Genomic DNA, 20,956 nt, shown 5'->3' on the forward strand with positions numbered 1-20,956 from the left:
ACATAAGAACATAAGAGAAGCCATGTTGGATCAGGCCAACGGCCCATCAAGCCCAACACTCTGTGTCACACAGTGGCAAAAAATTTTATATACACACATACACTGTGGCTAATAGCCACTGACGGACCTGTGCTCGATATATTTATCTAAACCCTTCTTGAAGGTGGCTATACTTGTGGCCGCCACCACCTCCTGTGGCAGTGAATTCCACATGTTAATCACCCTTTGGGTGAAGAAGTACTTCCTTTTATCCGTTTTAACCTTTCTGCTCAGCAATTTCATGGAATGCCCACGAGTTCTTGTATTGTGAGAAAGGGAGAAAAGTACTTCTTTCTCTACTTTCTCCATCCCATGCATTATCTTGTAAACCTCTATCATGTCACCCTGCAGTCGACGTTTCTCCAAGCTAAAGAGTCCCAAGCGTTTCAACCTTTCTTCATAGGGAGAGTGCTCCAGCCCTTTAATCATTCTAGTTGCCCTTCTCTGGACTTTCTCCAATGCTATAATATCCTTTTTGAGGTGCGGCGACCAGAACTGCACACAGTACTCCAAATGAGACCGCACCATCGATTTATACAGGGGCATTATGATACTGGCTGATTTGTTTTCAATTCCCTTCCTAATAATTCCCAGCATGGCGTTGGCCTTTTTTATTGCAGACGCACACTGTCTTGACATTTTCAGTGAGTTATCTACCACAACCCCAAGATCTCTCTCTTGGTCAGTCTCTGCCAGTTCACACCCCATCAACTTGTATTTGTAGCTGGGATTCTTGGCCCCAATGTGCATTACTTTGCACTTGGCCACATTGAACCGCATCTGCCACGTTGACGCCCACTCACCCAGCCTCAACAGATCTCTTTGGAGTTCCTCACAATCCTCTCTGGTTCTCACCACCCTGAACAATTTTGTGCCATCCGCAAACTTGGCCACTTCACTGCTCACTCCCAACTCTAAATCATTTATGAACAAGTTAAAGAGCATGGGACCCAGTACTGAGCCCTGCGGCACCCCACTGCTTACCATCCTCCACTGCGAAGACTGGAGAGAGAAAAGACTGGAGTAAAGTTCTATTATCCAGTATGTCTCATTATAACACAATCATACAGACCCAGTGTGCTCCACACAATCATACAGACCCAGTGTGCTCCACATACAGCCATACATAAAACTAGGGCTAGTGTCCTTTCCAGCTGTATTTGGATCACCTCTGTCATGAAATTACCCCAAGTGCTCTAGGTTCTCTCAGCCACTGCTCCTAATTTTTTCCTCCTTCCTATTTTCTTCCTTGCCCGCTCTTTCATCTCTGGCACTCTAAACACAAAGAAAACAACTGACATATTACAGGGAATAACATTTTAGGGGTTAACTTAAAAACACAGATTGAACTACTTAACCTGGCAATATAGCAGCACACAGAGTCTTAGAAACCAGCCATAATTACATATAGTTATTAATATTTAAATTGCTCCCATGTTAAGTCTGGTGACTATGGAGGAGCAGATGGCATGAATTAAATATTCATATACACCCTTGTTATAGTTGTCACCTCAGAAAGAGCCACTCAGAATGCTCACTCTGCATTCCAATCTGTACTGTACATGCAATACATATAGAATCCGGAATCAATCCACATGCATTGTGTTGATGCCTCCAGCTCTCTGCAATAAGTACAATCAAATGTCAGGCAAATCTAGGAAGTGACTTATGACTCTAGGAAGTGGATAGCATACTATAACTATTGCCAGCACTGTCTTCCAGCTGACTCTGACGAGTAGGTTCCATATACTGTCCTTGTTGACAAGTTGGTAAAATGAGGTTTGGACCCTGTTACTGTTCGGTGGATCTGTGACTGGTTGCAGATCACACTCAAAGAGTGCTTGTGAATGGTTCTTCATCCTCTTGGAGAGGAGTGACAAGTGGAGTGCCTCAAGGATCTGTCCTGGAACCTGTCTTGTTCAACATCTTTATAAACAATTTGGATGAAGAAATAGAGGGAATGCTTATTAAATTTGTCGATGATACTAAATTGGGAGGGTTTGCAAATATAGTAGAAGACAGAAACAGAATACAGGATGACTTTGACAGGCTGGAAAACTGGGCTAAAATCAATAAAATGAATTTTAACAGGGAGAAATATAAAGTTTTGCATTTAGGTAGGAAAAATCCAATGCATGGTTATAGGATGGGGAGATGTGTCTTAGCAGTAGTATGTGCGAAAAGGATCTAGGGGTATTAGTAGATCATTCGCTGAACATGAGTCAACAGTGTGACGTGGTGGCTAAAAAAGCAAATGCAATTTTGGGCTGTATCAGCAAAAGTATAGTGTCCAGATCACATGACGTGATGGTATCACTTTACTCTGCTCTGGTAAGACCTCACCTGGAGTATTGTGTTCAGTTTTGGGCACCACATTCTAAGAAGGATATAGACAAGCTGGAACAGGTCTAGAGGAGGGTGACGAAGATGGTGAGGGGTCTGGAGACCGAGTCCTATGAGGAAAGGTTGAAGGAGCTGGGGATGTTTAGCCTGGAGAGGAGGTGACTGAGAGATGATATGATCACCATCTTCAAGTACTTGAAGGGCTGTCATATAGCAGGGGTGGCCAAAGGTTGCTCTCCAGATGTTTTTTGCCTACAACTCCCATCAGCCTCAGCCAGCATGGCCAATGGGAGTTGTAGGAAAAAACATCTGGAGAGCTACCGTTGGCCACCCCTGGGATGGTGTGGAATTATTTTCTGTGGCCCCAGAAGGTAGGACCAAAACCAATGGGTTGAAATTAAATCAAAAGAGTTTCTGGCTCAACATTAGGAAGAACTTCCTGACAGAGCAATTCCTCAGTGGAACAGGCTTCCTCAGGAGGTGGTGGGCTCTCCTTCCTTGGAGGTTTTTAAACAGAGGCTAGATGGCTATCTGACAGCAATGAAGATCCTGTGAATTTAGGGGGAGGTGTTTGTGAGTTTCCTGCGTTGTGCAGGGGGTTGGACTAGATGACCCTGGAGGTCCCTTCAAACTCTATGATTCTATGATTCTACCTGCAAAACTTGCCAGAAACAGGGCAGAATGTTTGCATATCTGATATCAGATAGTGTATCTATTTCCAAAGAATGCTTGAAGTTTTCCAAGAGTTTGGGTGACTTTGCAGTAGATTTTCAGGCCCAGCTCTAAAGGGCAGGGGAAAGGCAGGGATACCATGCCCCCATTTAAATAACAGACTACAAATACAACTAGCTTTGGATTAAAAATAGCCACAATTTTATGGGTTACAGCTGTAAGAAGCCTTGGCACAGCAAGGGGCAAATTGATTCAGGCATCTACCAACCTGCCTGTCAGTTTGTGGACCCCTGCCCCATCCAGCCCGCCAACTGGAGGATAAACCATGGGACAGCAAGATGTAGGATTCCACTTGGATGGCAGTCACTGCATGGTCCTCCCTGCCCCTAAGCTGGCCATGACCTCTGTAAGCCCTCACCCTGAAATCCCCTAAGGGAAAATGGTCATGCATGCCACCTTTCTCCACAAATGGATCCGGTCCCATTCTGATACTGTCCAATGCTGTTGTGAAAAGCATAATAGACAAGAAACACACCAAACAAAGAAACATATCTGACAGACACATATCTTACTCAGAGAAAAGGGGGAGACATGGGCAGGAAAAGAGATGGGTAGTCCCCTGCCCCGAGGAGCAGGATTTCAGATTGCTGAGGGAGAAGGAAGGAGAACTAATCATGCCTTGGGCAGAAATCCTTTCCCCAAGGAAACATTGTAGCCTTTGTGTTTTCTGAAAACAATGAAACTGAATGTCATCAGATTGATACCAGGAACTTATCATTAGATCCTATGTTCTGTTCAGGCGTTGCATCAGAATACAGGTAATAGTGTAAATGTAGCATAAAAAAACAAGAGGAGTGAAATCAGAGAATTTTGGCTGTAGGCTAACTAAATTCAAATATCCAACTATTTGCAGATATTCAGCTATTTGCAACACTGAAAAAAATCCATTCTCTTTTGGCATGTGACTTAATTCCAGTACGATAGCTTATTAATGTACATACAGCTCATCTGTCTAGAAAGAGATGCTGCAACACCACTTGAAGCTCCTTTTTTGCAAATGGCACTGTTGTACAAGTAGAACAAATTGCTTAGAAATGACCTTTACCAGTAAAAGAGAAAAATCCAGTGCTCTAATGCAGGTATTTGGTATGGACAATTGCTTCAAACAGGTATTTGATCATTATTGCAATGTAAAGCCAAGTCTCCCTCTCTGAAAATGATTTTGCCCTCTAGGTTATTTAAGAATATAAGCATTGTTTTACCCTATGCTTCCAAAGAAGGAACACAACTATTATGCCTCTTTCCTATCTACGTTTAAGCAAAGGTTCACAAAATGGACAGAGAAAAGAGTTCACAGCCAAGTTTGTATGCGATAAGAACACTGCCCAAGGGGTTCCTTTCCCTAGAAGCAGAACAACATCAGAGTTAAGAGTGTTCAGGCTTTCTATAATGAAAATCTCATGTTCTGCCATAAAGGCTGGCCTGCTTCAATATAATGCTAGGGTTTTCTGCTCCAGGCACAGTTCTGTGCAACTTTATGGGACACTGAAAAAGTTAAATCATTACTCTGATGAAAGGAGCAATGTAGCTCCTAGCTAGAAGGCAGAGAAATGGCCCTTGGAAGTTGTATACTAGAAACAAAGCTGTAACACTGCAGTACTGGGAATTTTGCCCCTGGAAGCACTTGTCCTTTGGATGCAGAGCTGTGCAGCTATGACATTAAAAAGTCTGCCAGAAAAGTAGAGACCTGCCCGGGAGGCAGAATTGTCTGGTTGCAGCAATGAAAGATCTAACTATTCTTTGCTCACAGTAAAACGGTCTTGTCAGGCATTTCGCCTGGGGGCCGAATCAGCTGATATATAATTTCAGACATGACAATTACTCCATGGATGTGAAGTTCTAGGGTTATCATGCCAAAAAACGTGCCCACATACTTTCTCTCCATGACAAGCCCTCTAACATTCTGTACATATACCCAGAAGATAAATTTATTGTTCAGAAATTCTGGGAGTGAAACTAGGGTTTTTTTTGTACTTTCCTATTTGAAGAAATCATAGGGAACATTATTTGAAGAATGGGGGAAGTTATAACAAATTTATTAATGCCTATGTATATATGTAGTATTATCATCTTATTTTTTGTTCAAACCATAGTGACTAACACTGTTTTTGCTGTAATGGCCATTATTATTACTGATTATTTTCTTTTGCACACAACCCATTCTTCCCCAAAATATCTTTCATATGGTTCTGAGACTCTCCGTTCCAAGCAATTTTACAGGGCCAAACCTGTTTAGCATCACCCATGTCTGGGCTCAGTACAATTTTGAGTAATATAATGTTCTCTGACTAAAATGGAAATCAATTCCTAAGAATTTTTTATTTAATTTTCTTCTTGAGTTTTTTTTTTTTTTAATATAGTTGGATTTGTATAAATCCCATTTTCCTTGCAAGGGATTTAGTTGTGGCCCCAGGGCCAGGTAAAGGAGTGAGGGCCAAACAAAGCAGACATACATGATTGGAGAAAAAACAGGTCACAGTTTTTATTGAACACCATCTCAGGAGCTAGGGTTGCCAAGTCCAATTCAAGAAATATCTGGGGACTTTGGGGGTGGAGCCAGGAGACATTAGGGGTGGAGCCAAGATCAAGGCTGTGACAAGCATAATTGAACTCCAAAGGGAGTCCTGGCCATCACATTTAAAGGGACGGCACACTTTTTCCAATTCCTTCCTTCCATAGGAAATAATGAAACTTAGTGGCACCTTCTTTTGGGGCTCATAGAATTGGACCCTTTGGCCCAATCTTTTTGAAACTTGGGGGGTATTTTGGGGAGAGGCACTAGATGCTATACTGAAAATTTGGTGCCTCTACCCCAAAAAACAGCCCTCCCAGGGCCCCAGATACCCACGGATCAATTCTCCATGATTTTCTATGGGAATAAATCTCCATAGGAAATAATAGCGTTCCCAGAAGACATTTCCCTCCTCTCCCCCCGCTTTCTGACAACCCTGAAGCGGGAGGAGGGCCTCCAAACCGGGGGATCCCCTGCCCCCACCTGCCGCTATCAGGAGTATTGGTGAAACATAGGGCCTGGATCCAGCATCAGATGACTCGTCTGTAGCTGATAGCACCAACCATTTTCCCATCCCAGCCGCTGGAGGAACAATGCAAAAAGGCAAGTCCTGGGGTCTGTCACAGGCACAAGACCTTGCCATCTGAAACTGACACCTGAGCAATAGGCCCTAAAATGAGCATATCACTTAGTAGCCTATTTATATATGTAGCATTATCATCTTAATTTTTGTTCAAATTGTAGTGACTAACATTGTTCCTGCTGTAATGGCCAGGTCCACATACCAGGGAAGGAAGGCACCTGTGTGGGTTTGGGCAAGTGAGGGCTCTGGTGGCTTCACACAACTTTTTTTTTTTTAAAAAAAGCATTGGGTGCATTTTTTTCTCTTTAGATGATAATGCTACATATATAATAATAAATATGCAGATATTAATAAATATGCAGGAAGCAAGATTTCCCCTGTGATCTGTGCTAGTCAACTGGTCTGGACCTATACCATGTTTGTAGCTGACACCGCATTGTTGTAGATTTGTTGTAGATTTTGCATTGCATTTGACAGGCCACAGCTGGAAATAGGAAGCTCACAAGATGAATCCTTGATCTGATCCAGCAAGACTATTCTTAAATTGTTGTTGTCTAATGTTAAGATGGAAATGTCAGATAATAGTGAATTTGCATTTATGCCATGGTCCAAAGAAGAGGCATACATTTTTCTGTATTTGAATTTATTATTAACTGAGAGCACATAGTCCATCTGTGACCAGTTCTTACAGCTCTTACAGAATCCAAACAGATTCATGTTTTCTTCTTGGTCCCAAATAGTAATAATAAAACTCATAGCACGTAAATCTTTTAGAGTGAAGTAGGAAATATTAGCTTCTCATAAACATGGACTGCAGGTATATTATTGCCCCCTCCTTTGTTAGTTGTGTTTTTTTCTGCTACCTAGGAAGCCCAACAGATGTACAAACATGCATTTAAACACTGATGATGATCATTCTATAGTTTCTATGGAACAATGAAATTTGAGGCATTATTCCACCAAATAATGTTCCAACATTTTAAAAATTCTTTTCAGTTGGATTTCATGAGAAGTTTTGGTTTTAACAGTAAGTTGCTAGCAACATCTAGATACAACAATTTTATCCTTCATTTCTTACACAGAAAAGAACAGCATCCTAGTGAGTGAAAAAAGGAAACTATATAATTTACAAATGCTTTCCAAACTGTTGCTGATAGTACAAAACAATTATTCAAAAACAGTCTTTCAAAAGATTTTATTTTGGCTCCTTTACTCTACATTATATTAGATATATATCTTATGCAAAAAATGAAAATGCACCTCAGAACCATATTCTAGTTTATTGCTTCTTGTTAGATGATATATTTTGCATTTAAAATGGGATTTAGCTAGAACTACTGTACTCACAATAAAAAAGTAAAGGTAGCCCCCTCTTGCAAGCACCAGTTGTTTCTGACTTCGGGATGATGTCTCATCACGACATTTTCATGGCAGACTTTTTACAGGATGGTTTGCCATTGCCTTCCCTGGTCATCTTCCCTCCCCCCCCCAGCAAGATTTTACCGATCTTGAAAGGATGGAAGGCTGAATCAACCTTGAGCCAGCCACCTGAACGCAGCTTCTGCTGGGGTCGAACTCAGGTCATGAGCAGAGAGCTTGGACTGCAGTACTGCAGCTTTACTGCTCTGTGCCATGAGGTTCCTGCTATACTCACACAATACTGAGACATATATCTCTTTGGGTGACTTTTTGGCATTTCTTAATAAAATGTTCAATTTGCATTGTCTTTGTCTGTCTATAATGATGCCATCTTGTAGCCAAATCTGACTGGCTATCCCATGTGGTGAGGTCACCCTCTGCAATATGTGACCACTGACTGATGGTATAATAGCTCAGAATGGAGCAGGAAGCATCAACCACATAAAAAGTCACTGAAAAAACAGCCAGCATTTTTTTTTCTCAGAAGAGAAGCTGTAATTTTAAAACTTGGAGCCCCCAAAATAATGTCTATGGCTGTCCTCATGGGAAAAATAAAAAAAAAGACAATCATTGGTATTGTCTAAAAATATTATCTGGACTCTCTCTAAAGTTGCACAGGTATATATAGAATCAAAGCTTATTTTTTGTAGCAGTAACTCCTTTGCATATTAGACCACACACCCCTGATGTAGCCAATCCTTCAAGAGTTTACAGTAGGCCCTGTAAGAAGACCCTGTAAGCTCTTGGACAATTGGTTACATCAGGGAGGTGTAGCCTAATATGCAAAGGAGTTTCTGCTACAAAAAAGCACTGTATAGAATTTACTTGCATTCCTTGTCCAGTAAAATATTGCGACCCAGGGCAGACAGGAAGGCCAAAAAGGCCCCTTTCTCTCATTGAAGAGAAGAAAGGCTTCTCTTACCAGTCTCCTGCCACCTGACTAAGATGTGCCTTCCAATGGAGAAGCTGAGTAGCTTGTGTGGTTTCCAGAGCTCAAGTACTTCTACCCCATCTTCTCTTGGAAGAATTTCAGTAGGAGGCCTACCTCAAGGGAGGTTGTGACCTGGAAGGAATGGATGAGCCAGTAATAGCAGTGCATCAAGCAAAATTGCATGTGATAGTTGCTGTTGCCAAACTGCCTCTTTTAGATCACTGTAGTCTAACCAGTCCCAGTGGCCATCAAGCTTGTTTGGTTGGAGGTCCCCCAACTGGTCTCCTTAAAGCTGGTCAGGTAAGGATGAGTCAACAGTAGTTCCTTAACCAAGCAGACTATCGTGGCTGCTGCCACCTGCCTTCCTCCCTCAACTTTTTCTTTTCCATCATTTTTTTGGGGGGGAGGATTGCTGTTGTGGCCAGTCAGGTAATGAAGAGCCAATGGAAGGGAGGTGGGCAGGCAGCAGTGCTATTGCTAGTTCATATGCCTTTTTGGCCACATTATCCACCTGGGGCTTGGGAAGGAGGACTCAGGAGAAGAGGCTCCCCAGGTCACTGACCACCTAGGCATATTCCCAGTGGTTTTATTTGTGGAAGTAACAAAACTGGATAGGAAAGAGAAGATATAAACTATCAGCCTTGCTAGATCAGAAGGTAGAGTTTGACTGGGCTCAGAATGCTACTGCATGAGGAAGAGAGGTTCTAACTTCCCTCACTTGCCGTTTTTTTCTGTGCTGAAATAGCATGAGGGGGGAGTCATTTCCCCATTTTTACTGCTGCATGTGCACAGAATATCACATACAGAACAGAAAAGTGGGGGAAATAACTCCCCCCCAAGCACAATTTTGGTGCAGAAAAATGGGGATGAGAGGAGGAAGGAGCCCCATTCTCACTGGAAATGGGCCAGCTGTCCACAGGTGACACATTATTCTGAACTGTCTCTCAGGATGAGGCTCTTCTCCTGTGTCCCTCAGCCTGGGTTCCTCCCTGACTTCAAGGATAGATTTTGATGGAAATGGGCCAGCTGTTCACTGAAGATACATAATTCTGAACTGTCTCTCAGGATGAGACTGTTCTTCTCCTGTGTCCCTCAGTCTGAGTTTCTCCCTGACTTCAAGGGTAGATTTTGATGGAGCAGACCTTACCTGGTCACTGTGTGAAAAAGAACACTGCCTGGTTCCACGTTCCATTGGATTCTTCCAAACCACCATAAGCCTTCATTCTGTAACAGATTCTGGTGGTACCAGTGACTTGGGTCATAGGTGGTATTCCTGGGCACTGTAATGTTATGGAAGACATGATTTTCCAGGGGAGAAAAATTAAAATGAAAAGACCTTGGCTACTTACCAGAATATCTGGCCATAGGGTTCCTGATGATTCCTAGGGCTATCCAGAATAGGCTTGCCAATCCCCAGCTGGGGGCAGGGGATGCCCCAGTTTGGAGGCCCTCCCCCACTTCAAGGTTATCAGAAAGTGGAGGAATGTATGCTGGGCACTCCATTATTCCTTATGGAGACTGGCTCCCATAGGGTATAACGGATAATCAATTTATTTATTTATTTATTTATTTAGTAGGCTTATATATAATTTGTGGGTATCTGGGGCTCTGGGGGCACATTTTTTGAGATAGAGGCCCCACATTTTCATCATAGCATGTGGTGCCTCTCCTCAAAATACCCCTCAAATTTCAAAAAAGGTTAGTCCAATTCTATGAGCCCAAAAAGTAGGTGCCTCCATCCTCCATTATTTCCAAATGGAGAGAAGGCATTTAAACAGGGTGTGGTCCCTTTAAATGTGATGGCCAGAACTCCCTTTGGAGTTCAATCATGCTTGTCACAACCTTGCTCCTGGCTCCACCCCCAAAGTGTCCAGAAATTTCTTGAGTCAGACCTGATAACCCTAATGCAGAAATTACAAGGGCAGCTCTTATAATCACCAGAAATGTTATAGTAATTTTTATGGCAATTGCTAGGGCTACCCTTGTTACTTCCAAGTAGCTCTAGACATTACCAGGTGGTGATTCTACGGTAAGAACTTCCAGTAAGTAGCAGAGACTTCATTTTTCTTTAAATTTTTCTGCTTTAGAATATTGCCTTTCTTTGGTCCCAGTCTCTACCTGTAGATCAGCTGAGCACCCACAGGCAAGGACTATAATTGGCTGGTGGTTTCCTACTATAATCAGGCAAGTGGGATCCTAGTCATAGGCCATCTCTCAGGCCTCAAAATCATTGAATAACTGGGCCAAGAAGCTTAGGGAGTTGAGATGCCATTGAAAGGCCCAAACCTACTCTTGGGTGACATCAACATCATAAGCTGCTCCATGGTAATTTTCTCCACTGCCTTTATGTTCTGGGATCTTTTGGGTTTCAGTACAATTTATGGGCCAACTCCTTCAGTTCATAGGCATTTTTGAAAGGCGTTTTCTCTTTGGCCCTGACATAACCCAGAAGCACTGGCAATATGTATCTATTGATCTGTGCAGCTTCTGAAAGATCACTTTCTGTATTACTTCATAGTCTTTGGTCACAGCTGACCCCAGTGATTGGTAGGTCAAAAGCATTTGTCCCATTAGAAAGGGCCCTGAAATAGTGGTTCATTGTTCCTTTGGCCCAAATACTGTTGTGGTTGTACATTCAAATGCTTTAAAAGGCCTCTACATCATCTGTTGAAGTACCATTGTAAGATGGATAGGTGCATATATAGCTGTTCCTTTGAGCTGCACAAGCACATTCCTGTCCTGGGTCTGTTGTTGTTAGTCAAGGGGCCTCTGGATAAGCTATCCCTGTGCCTGAGCTCTAAACTGTGCCAAGTCCACTGTTGACACTGGGGAGAGGGGCAGCTAGTGCTACCAAGCTCCCACTGGGGGCGGGGCATTTCCCCAGTTTGGAACGCCCAACCCACCGACACAGAGCAGGCCACTGGCGGGATCCCTGCCCCCAAAGAGCCCTGTCATCACTCAGGGCATGTCACATCAGGGATACTCTAGGATTTGCAGTAAAGCTCTATGGTCATGCTAGGGATGTGCTAGGATTCACAGTAAAACTCTATGGTACCATTTTTTAAAAAAGGGTTGTTTACAGCCTATGACTTCAGTACCATAGAATGTTTGCCGTGGATCCTAGAGCATCCTCAGCATGATGTGCCCTGCATGATGACATCACTTCTGGGTGACACCATCACACTGTGTGCACATGAGAGGAGTCCCCCACTGCAGCAGCGGAGGGACATGGCAACCCTAGGGGCAGCACCTTCACCTAGAGCATAGTCATCTTTCCATGTGATTGATAGAGCTCTCCTACTCCTAACTCATCAACAAGATACCACTTCCCATGTTTCACCACAGAGTTCCAGCAGTTCCTCAAGCTACCACTGTTGCTTCCAGGTATTCCCTGGAAATGACATAATAGCTCTGGTGAAGCCACCCCCTCTATACCATGTCCCTAAATATTTTATACTGTTGTCTAAGCATCCTCTTTGTAATTGTATGACAAACTTACTCTTTGCTGAGCATAGCCTGCCTTTACATGAATGATTATTTTCTATTGGAAAAGGCTGAAGATAACTTTGTGGAAAGATTCTTATATACAAATGAAAATATTGAGATTTTCAGCAACAACACAGTTAATGTCAATTAAACCCCTTTCAATCCCAGCAGATGTTTGCTGGGGAAAGCTATGTAGCTTGGCTTGAGATTTTTTTAAAAAAGGGTTTATAGCCTAAGACTTCAGTCTATATCAGAGTGAGGATAAGAAACAGGATTTTTTGCCAAAGTATTGCCCCCCCCCCCAATTCAACATTAAGCTGTGAAGATGCTGATGTATAAGCATACAAAATGTAAAGAGAAGAGCAAGGGTTTTCTGTGCCCAGATATGCCTGAAGCACACCCTAGGAGAACTGCTAGCATGTCAGGGATTCACCTTTATCTTAACTGGTAGCTGCACGGGTCTGGGAGGTGATGAGGGGCATAAGTCATACCTGTTGCCATCCTGTGCCATGGCCTCAGCGGCACTGCCAGTGCCTTGGTTGCCTGGATAAAGACTAGGCCCTGGGTGTCAAGTAAAGTACTCCAGCATGCCATAGTTGTCATGCATGTACACTCTTGACCACTGTGGGGAAGAGAAGCTGGACTTAATGGACTTGTCTTCACTTTGAATACTTATAAGACAATATAAATAGCTATTTCACAGCTCCACAAAGCTAAATCAGACTCAGAATTCTGTTATAAGAAGCTGTCATATAATTGTGAAACAGGTTGTAAAACTACAACTGAAATTATGTGTTTTTTTAAAAAAAGGAAAGCAAAGACATCTACAGCTGTATCATATTAGAAACCGTATAATACATATCAATAGAGTCCTCAAGCAACTGCCAAATGCCAGACACCTGGCATATGAGAGAAATTCATAGTAGCTTAAATACTGCATTTTAATTCACTTTCAGAATGTGTAATTATTAACTCATAAACCTAAAAATATGACAGCACACACTATTTCCCTTGGAAATAACTAACAGAATGTGCAGGTAGTTCTTAAACACTTGTACTTGATGTCTTCCATCTAGCATTTGTCCCATTCATGTGTTTAATTAATCTTTTCAGATCCTTCATCCAGAAGCTTTACTCTTTTACTATACCATGTTGCTACGTTGCCTTGCATTATAGAATGGATTGGATGTTCGGAGTGTTTCATTATTTTATTCTCTTTCTTATTTTCCCTTTCATCTTCTTGCTTTTGAGCCAACTTAATACAGATTACTAGTGTATCCTTACCTGCAAATAAGTCCATGATTCCCCAATTTCTGGTACACAACAGGAATGGAGCTTTTGCATCCCTCTGAGACATAACTTTTGTTGTTCAGTTGCACAGTTGAGTCCATGACTCCATGGACCAAGTCACACCAGGCCCTCGTTTTCCACCATCCTAGAATTCCTTAATTTGCTTAGGCCTAGATGATAACAGATAGTCAAAACAACTTCCACTTTTCAGTGGAAGACTGAGTAACAATAGTGAAATCAAGGTGCAGATTCTTGCTTCACAGAGGAAAAAAAAATGTATTACCTGAATAAAGATTAAAGAGACCATTTGGTTTAATATGAAGACAATAGCATCCAGAAAACTTTCAATACAACTGACTATATATGCATTTTCCACCCCAGAACCCTGCATGGACCAAGGTGAAATAATAACATGCATCTTGCTTGATTTTCAGCATGCATAATGGCCTAGAAGTAAACATCTGTTTCCTATACAGCCTGTGACCCAATTTCTGTACAGATGTTTTAAGAAAAGCAGCTGATTTCAATGCATCTCCAGTATTCTGTTTCTCCTGCCAAGACAGAGGTAAGGGAGGGCTCAGCCAGCAGGAGAGTACCTGCTAGAAGTGGACAAATGGCATGCCAAGTTTTCTCAGTACAAATTTCCACACTTAACTTTGTCATGGTACATGTGGAATGATAGAAAGAGAGCTAGTGGAGGTTGGACAGGAGAAAAATGTGCCCAACTCAACCTGTTTTGGCCATCTGCACCAACAGTTATCATCAGGATACAACATTAGGAGGCAATAGAAGAGTGATAAATTGTGACTAATTTTTAGCTACAAATACAAGCTTCTGAATATTTTGGTTTTACTCAAAAGCTCCTTGGAAGTACAGTTCAAACTATTCCACTCCTCTGTCACTTGTGGAGACACATTGGTATGTCAGTTGAACTGTAGGGTTTAATTTTCTTTTTCATCTTCCATTCCTTGCTATGATACTGCTAAACCCTAGAAAGCAGCCTGGACAGAGATTCAACAGGCAGGAAGTAATGTTGAACCAACTCTCACAGCAAAGGCATTCATATGTACCTCCTAATGTGTAAATTTTGTATGGGGATTTTTTTAATAGCAACCATGGGAAGTAAATAATGTGTAAATTGCTCTAGGAACATCTTTGCACATTTGCTTTCAGCCATTTTCCCCCCTCTTTCCATGCAGTATTGTATTTATAACTGCAATAAACGGTGACCACCAGTTATTTTCATTGATGTTGTAAACCAGAATAATTGATTTTAGGAAGCAAGCTACAATATCCCACCTAGCTCAGCATTGCTCTGTGTGGAGTGAAATGCCATACAGAGGCAACTAAAGTTCCTCGTTCAAATATGAAGTTGACCAAACAGCGTAATTCTTAGCAGAGATGCACCCTTCTAAATATATTACAGTCAATAGGGTTAGAATACTATAAATCTGTTTAGGACTGTACTGTAAAATCTTTTTAACACATTCTTATGCCTTATTTTCACCAGATTGTTACATATACCTTCATAGTTTTTTTAAAGATATAGCTCAATTCTGTATCAGTTTTTTTTTCCATCCCAAAGCGATGATCTCTCTTCCTCTAAATCTTCTTCAAAAATTTGCATCTTGCTCAAAATCTTTCATATTGTTTGTGATCTGTGCTGCTATCTCTAAAGTAGGTATCTCTTGTGCTCATCTATGACCTAGCCATGCCTCCCCTCCAGATTTAACATTGTGTGATCACATGCATACATCCATCCATCCCCAGTTCCACCCATTTTAGGATGGGCTGGGACTGGATTAAATAGCTACCAGAACTTCCCAGTAGGAATCTTTAAAGCACATGCTGGGTGCATTTCCCGGCTGTCTGAATGCACAATGCACACACCATGCACCCACAGGAGCTGTCTGAATGCTCTTCTTGCACATGTGCAGCCTGTGCCTTTCCTGGCAGCAGGGCAGGTTGTGTGATTGCCATGGCATTCATCAATGAGCACCAGCTTTTACAAAGCTGGGATACCTCCACGTCAGATTCCCAGTTTGATCCCACTCATTGTTTCCCTACATCCAGGCTTTGTTATTCACTCTCCTGTCTCATCCATTATAAATGAAGGTAGAAGTAGTGGGAAGGAACATTCTGACTCTGCACTTGATGCTCTGTACTTTGGACAGTTAGCATTGTCTAGTTGTTCTTTAAACTGCATGAACCCTTATGTTACAAAGATATTTTTATGGCATAAAAAGGGAGGTTGGGAACAAGAATTGTAGGAGCAATTACTGAAATACCATGTGTTCCAGAACAGCACTTGTATATCCACTTCTGTTCCAACATTCCCACTTGATGTGCCCTCTTTAATATCCACATTCAGGTTCCATCTACACATTACAAAGTGCTCATGTTTATTGAGGGAACAATTCAAGGACCTGGCATTACATGTTTTGTATCTCCCAGATGTAGATGTACACTGACTGTTTTCTGTATGCATCCAAAGCAGGTGGGAAGAACCAGCTTTTGTTACTCCCCCTGCTGTTTTGGCTTCTGCAAACCACCCAGTGGGGCTGCCATTGGCTCTGTTGTAAAAATCATGTTACTTTCATGGATCCAGGTAAGCTAAAGCTGCTTTTTTTGCCTGCTTTGATGACAAATAGAAAAGAGCTGGTGTGCACCTATCACAGTGTGAGTCAACATCCTGATGTTGCACCTGTTGCTGTAATAAATAATCTGTTGTGTACTGGACTCAAGTGAGGACTGAATTAGGTGTTCCTGTCTGGCTCATTGGAGTCATACGAATGGAGCTTGGGGACTTGGTAACAATGGGCAGCAGGATCCAAATCCCTGCTGTCCTGCACCAATCACAGACCCTTGCTGGTTTGAATGATCCAATAACGTGCTTTCAGGGGACCCTGAGTTGTATATAGTTGGCCCCGTTGGTCCAGTTCCTCAGTCTTTGTAGTGCAGCAACCCACCATGCTGTATCTAATAAAGAGCTGATTATCACTACCACCTCGCCTCTTCAATGCACAGAACCCGCTATATTATATAAACAGAGCCACAGCTATTACTATTTGCACTTCCTGGGTAGGTAAGATTAATTCTATACACCATACTCCAGAGGCTAGTACAGGGTTGAATCAGCTGCAAAGGTTAGGATGACAGAAGTCCAAGCATGAAGGTGTGGGGCTTCTAGTCCCATTTGCTTAGTTATACTTTTCTTTGCCAGAGGAAAAAAAAGATGGTGGTGGGGGTCAATGTGACAGCTGGAGAGACAGCTGCTCTTAGTATGGATGGGCATGGACTGGAAAAATGTGGTTCAGTTCATGGTTCATGACATGACCGGTTAGCAAACCACAAACTGTCATGAACTTTTAGCTGCCAAAGAAACTATTTCAATTTGTGAGGTTTGTGATGTGGTAGACTCCTCCCTGGTGTACTAAAGAAACCAAATTTGCAGGCAATCTCCAGCTGACTCTCCTCTACCTTCCCTTCAAGTTTGGTAAGGATTGGATTTACAGGCCTCACAAAGAAGGTGTTCTCAGGAAAGTGTTTTCTGGGAAAATGACTGGTGGTCATTTTGACAGGCACAGGTTCAGGAGTGTATAGAATGAATCCTGTGGAATCTAGAGACATCAAACTCCCCTGGATACTCCTCTATATGCCCTCCAAGTTCTGCCTCCCTATTCCTTTGAAACTGTGTAAACATTTCAATTGAGCAAAGACAGTCTGTCTGGAAATGTATATATACACAAATCAAGAATTAAGAATCATGCAATATAAATAATTAAGACCTTATGCAACCCTAAAACAGATGTGTTTTGGCCTATTGACCTCCTTCAATGGTCAAGCATAAATGTTGCACATAGGCTCAATTATTGTAATACTAATTTTAATCAATATAGGACCAAGTGAAAATTATGGTCTGATAAATACCAGTAACTCAAGGCAAAGATGTGCTATATAACATCACTTTGTTTCCAAATCATGGATATATAACCAAAATGGTATTTCAGCTGTGTACCCTTTGTTGTGTATTTCAGTTGTGTACCCTTCATTAGACCCTTTGTATTCTTGTAGGGCAATTATATCCCTGTGTACAAACATTTCCTAAAGGACCCAATTCCCAAGGACTACAATAGAGTTCTGTCATAATGTGATCTTGAAATATTTTTCCTCCTCCTATTAAAGCCTCCTCATATTAAAGTATACTTGCTGACTTTGTATTACTCTGTGAACTTAGTCCTAAGACCCCTGACCTGCACTGCTTACTCAGCACACAGACTAGTGAAAATTCATTTTGTGGCCTGTCAGGCAATCTGTACATTTTATTTATTTGATTTGTATCCTGCCCTCCCTGCCGAAGCAGGCTCAGGATGGCTCACAGCATAAAACATCACAGAATTAAAACAATACATATTATAAAATAGTACATTCTATAAAATTATATATTTAGAAATTAAAACAACATATCATTTAGTGCTCAGATCTGGATATTATCTTGTTATTTTGTAACATAGAGTGGTTTGGGGCAAATTACATTTAATACCTCTGAGTTCAGGTATTCTGATAAATTGTTGTAATACTATTTCCATTGCATTTTAAGTGGCATATTCTAATAAATTGGTTCGAGACATTTCCCCCCACCCCCGAGAGAGCTATGTCATTTTGTAATGGGGATTATCCCCCATTAAAATAATGAAATAAATCACTGAAAGTATAATGGAGTTTATGGTTGTGTTTCTCTGTTGCATATTTGAATTTGTGTGTTATGGTGACCAAAGAAAGAATGTAGTTATGAAAATGGGCCATTTGGGTGATTAAGCAGATGTGCACTTTTGCCCTATACTGGGACAAATTTCAGAAATGAGTAGTCATCTGCTTCTGCAGCTGGAAAGCTCCACAGGGAGGATTAGCACTTCCCCATTGCTCATTGTAAACAACCTTAACACTATTGAGTAGCATCCAACCATTTCTAGCAGGTAACGATAACCCAAGGAGCAACTGAGAATACAAAAAAAGAAACAGAAATGCTCCTTCAAACTGCTGGTCTAGACAGAAGAATTTATTAGAAATTGTTTTTACATAAAAATGTAATAGGATGATTTCATTAATACCTTGTACCAAAGAGTAAGTAAAATCAAGGTAATCTTTGGAAATGAATTACTTGATTAAAGAGAGAGAAAATTAAGCCCTTTTAATTAGGGAGTTTAAGATTGTTGCAAATGCAGAAATTTATTTAGCTCAATAATAAAACACATTGTTATGCCGGCAAGGAAATGTATTTTACAATCACAGAAAGAAGCTTTTTTTAAAAAAAAATTAAAAAATCAAGATGGTTTATTTGTAAATTCTATATTTTTCTTGTATAATACAACATGCAAATATGCCAAGATGATAAATATAGTGAGTTGTTGAAACACTTTCATGCTGTTAAATTTTTAAAAAATGTTTATGCTGTCTATGGCTTTAATTTCTTAAATGCTCATTTTGAGGAGTGCTTTTGGAGACTTTTGATGCATTCATAGATTTCATTCTTCAGAATGCCAAGCTGCGGATTAAGGGATAGTGTGTTTTAATCCTGGAGGAGTTCAAAATATGTTTGTTATAAATTGTAGCACTGGCTCTCTTTCTCCAGCTACAGCCCCTCTGCTACCAGCTGGGCTGAAAATTACAAAAACTCAAAACTGCTGCTGGAACCTTTTGCTAGAATACATATGTGGAAATGGAAGACTAATGGTTTTCCAGAAACCCTGGGGAATATGTTAACATTTTTGTCGTAGAGGGGAAATTCAGAGTAGTGATAGCAGAACAAAAAAACCTACTGAATATTTCCATGTTGCAATGGCCAACCTTATCAAATTTAGTGCAGACCAGCAGTGTTGGGTACATGACTATAATGGGATAATATGAAATAAATATATTTTGTTATTTTCTTACTTTCAAATACTGGATGTCAGTTCAGAGGGAAATAAGTCTGAAAATGTATTAATTAGGATGGTGACACATATGCCTCCCCCCCCCCCAAAAAAAGTCTCATCCAAGTAGCTACCTCTATCTAACAAAATGTTGATTTTGGTTTTGTGATATAAAATTAAGAAAAATAATATAGGTAGAAGTAAACATATTTCTTTTCTATACATTTCCAGAACAACCACACAAGCAATTGTTCTATAAACTTATATTCTGATCTCATATTCTGAGTTTTGCTTTTGTCAGGTCATATAAAGATGAAGACACAAGACAACGGTATGGATTCAACTAGTTTTATTCATTTAAATAGCTGATCTATATAATTGCTTATTAAAATAAGCTATCAGTTCAACAGTAGTCTTAGCAGCCAACTATGGCTGACTTTTATGGCATGTCTATCCTGACTCCCAACCTGACCTTGTTTATCCTTGCCTACACATCTACCATGTGCCAAATGGTGTTAGGCCTCATGCCCCTAGGCTCTTATCCAAGCATGGAATGATGCTGCTTAGCACCAAGTACGTTCCCAGTACATTCTACTGCAAGGCATGTGATGGCCTGTTCTGGACACACTTCCATCACAACTGCTGCCTGAGAGTGTTTGCCAGTTATCCCTACCCATCTTGAGTTTTCCACTTTATTTCTGCCAATATTGCAGTTTAACCAGTCTATATCTTTGACTGAGCTTCAAAGGCATCAAAGTTAGACATAACAGGAGGGTGCTAATATGCCAGGAATGTTCACTTTCCCATCTCTGTACCACTTACCAATTCCTACGTTGCTAGACCACATTACTGCTGTGTGTGGGGGGGGGGGGGGCAAGCAAATATGTATGAAGTGGGAAAGTGACTGATTAAGTGAATAAATATCTGAATGCAAAGAAACAATAGTGGATTGGTATTAGTAACTAATTGGCAGATTAAAAAATAATAATTTTAGAAAAAAGAATTTTGTAATTAGCTTAAGAGATCTCAAACAAATAGTGAAAACATAGTGAAAAATATGCCATGCCTGCAACTAGTCAAACCTTTCCTCAGCTTCAGCTATATACTAGGTGTTCTTTCATGACAAGTTATATGTGAACTTCTAGTGTAGTTATTCAACGTATTGGCACTTGGCTATTATATTTCAGTAGGCAGCTCCAAAGGATTGTATCTTTTGCAGGTTCCATTGATAGAAGCAGATCTTTCTTCATCCTTCACTTCTTCCAGCAGCCTCCCATGACTTCTCCCCAAAAAAACATTGCTGGGGTTGGGAGATTCTCACATACTAAAAGCCATGCAGGTCAGGAAGCTGCAGTGAGGAGGGTAAATTGGGAAGGATTGCCTTCCTCTTTCTTCTGTAAGCAGGATGCCCATGGAATACAACCATATGTTTCTGAAAGTTTACATAGCAAGTATTTTATTTTTTATAGCACTACATGACTAAAATAACTTGAGTAGCATGGTGTACCAAATGGTAGCTTTGGATATGAAATTATTCTGAAAAAGGTTCTATAGATATTTTACCTGGACTGACATTGAACTATTCTACCCTGACACTGTGGGTTTACACCAGTGCTCTCTTTGGCTGAGAGTGTTTTGGGGCTCCAAAAGAGAGTGACCCACCTTTTCTAGCATTTATACTATTGTGCAGTCATGCATGGCTTTCTTCT

This window comes from Heteronotia binoei, chromosome 9 (genome assembly GCF_032191835.1).
Source record: "Heteronotia binoei isolate CCM8104 ecotype False Entrance Well chromosome 9, APGP_CSIRO_Hbin_v1, whole genome shotgun sequence".
In the NCBI taxonomy this organism is placed as follows: domain Eukaryota; kingdom Metazoa; phylum Chordata; class Lepidosauria; order Squamata; family Gekkonidae; genus Heteronotia; species Heteronotia binoei.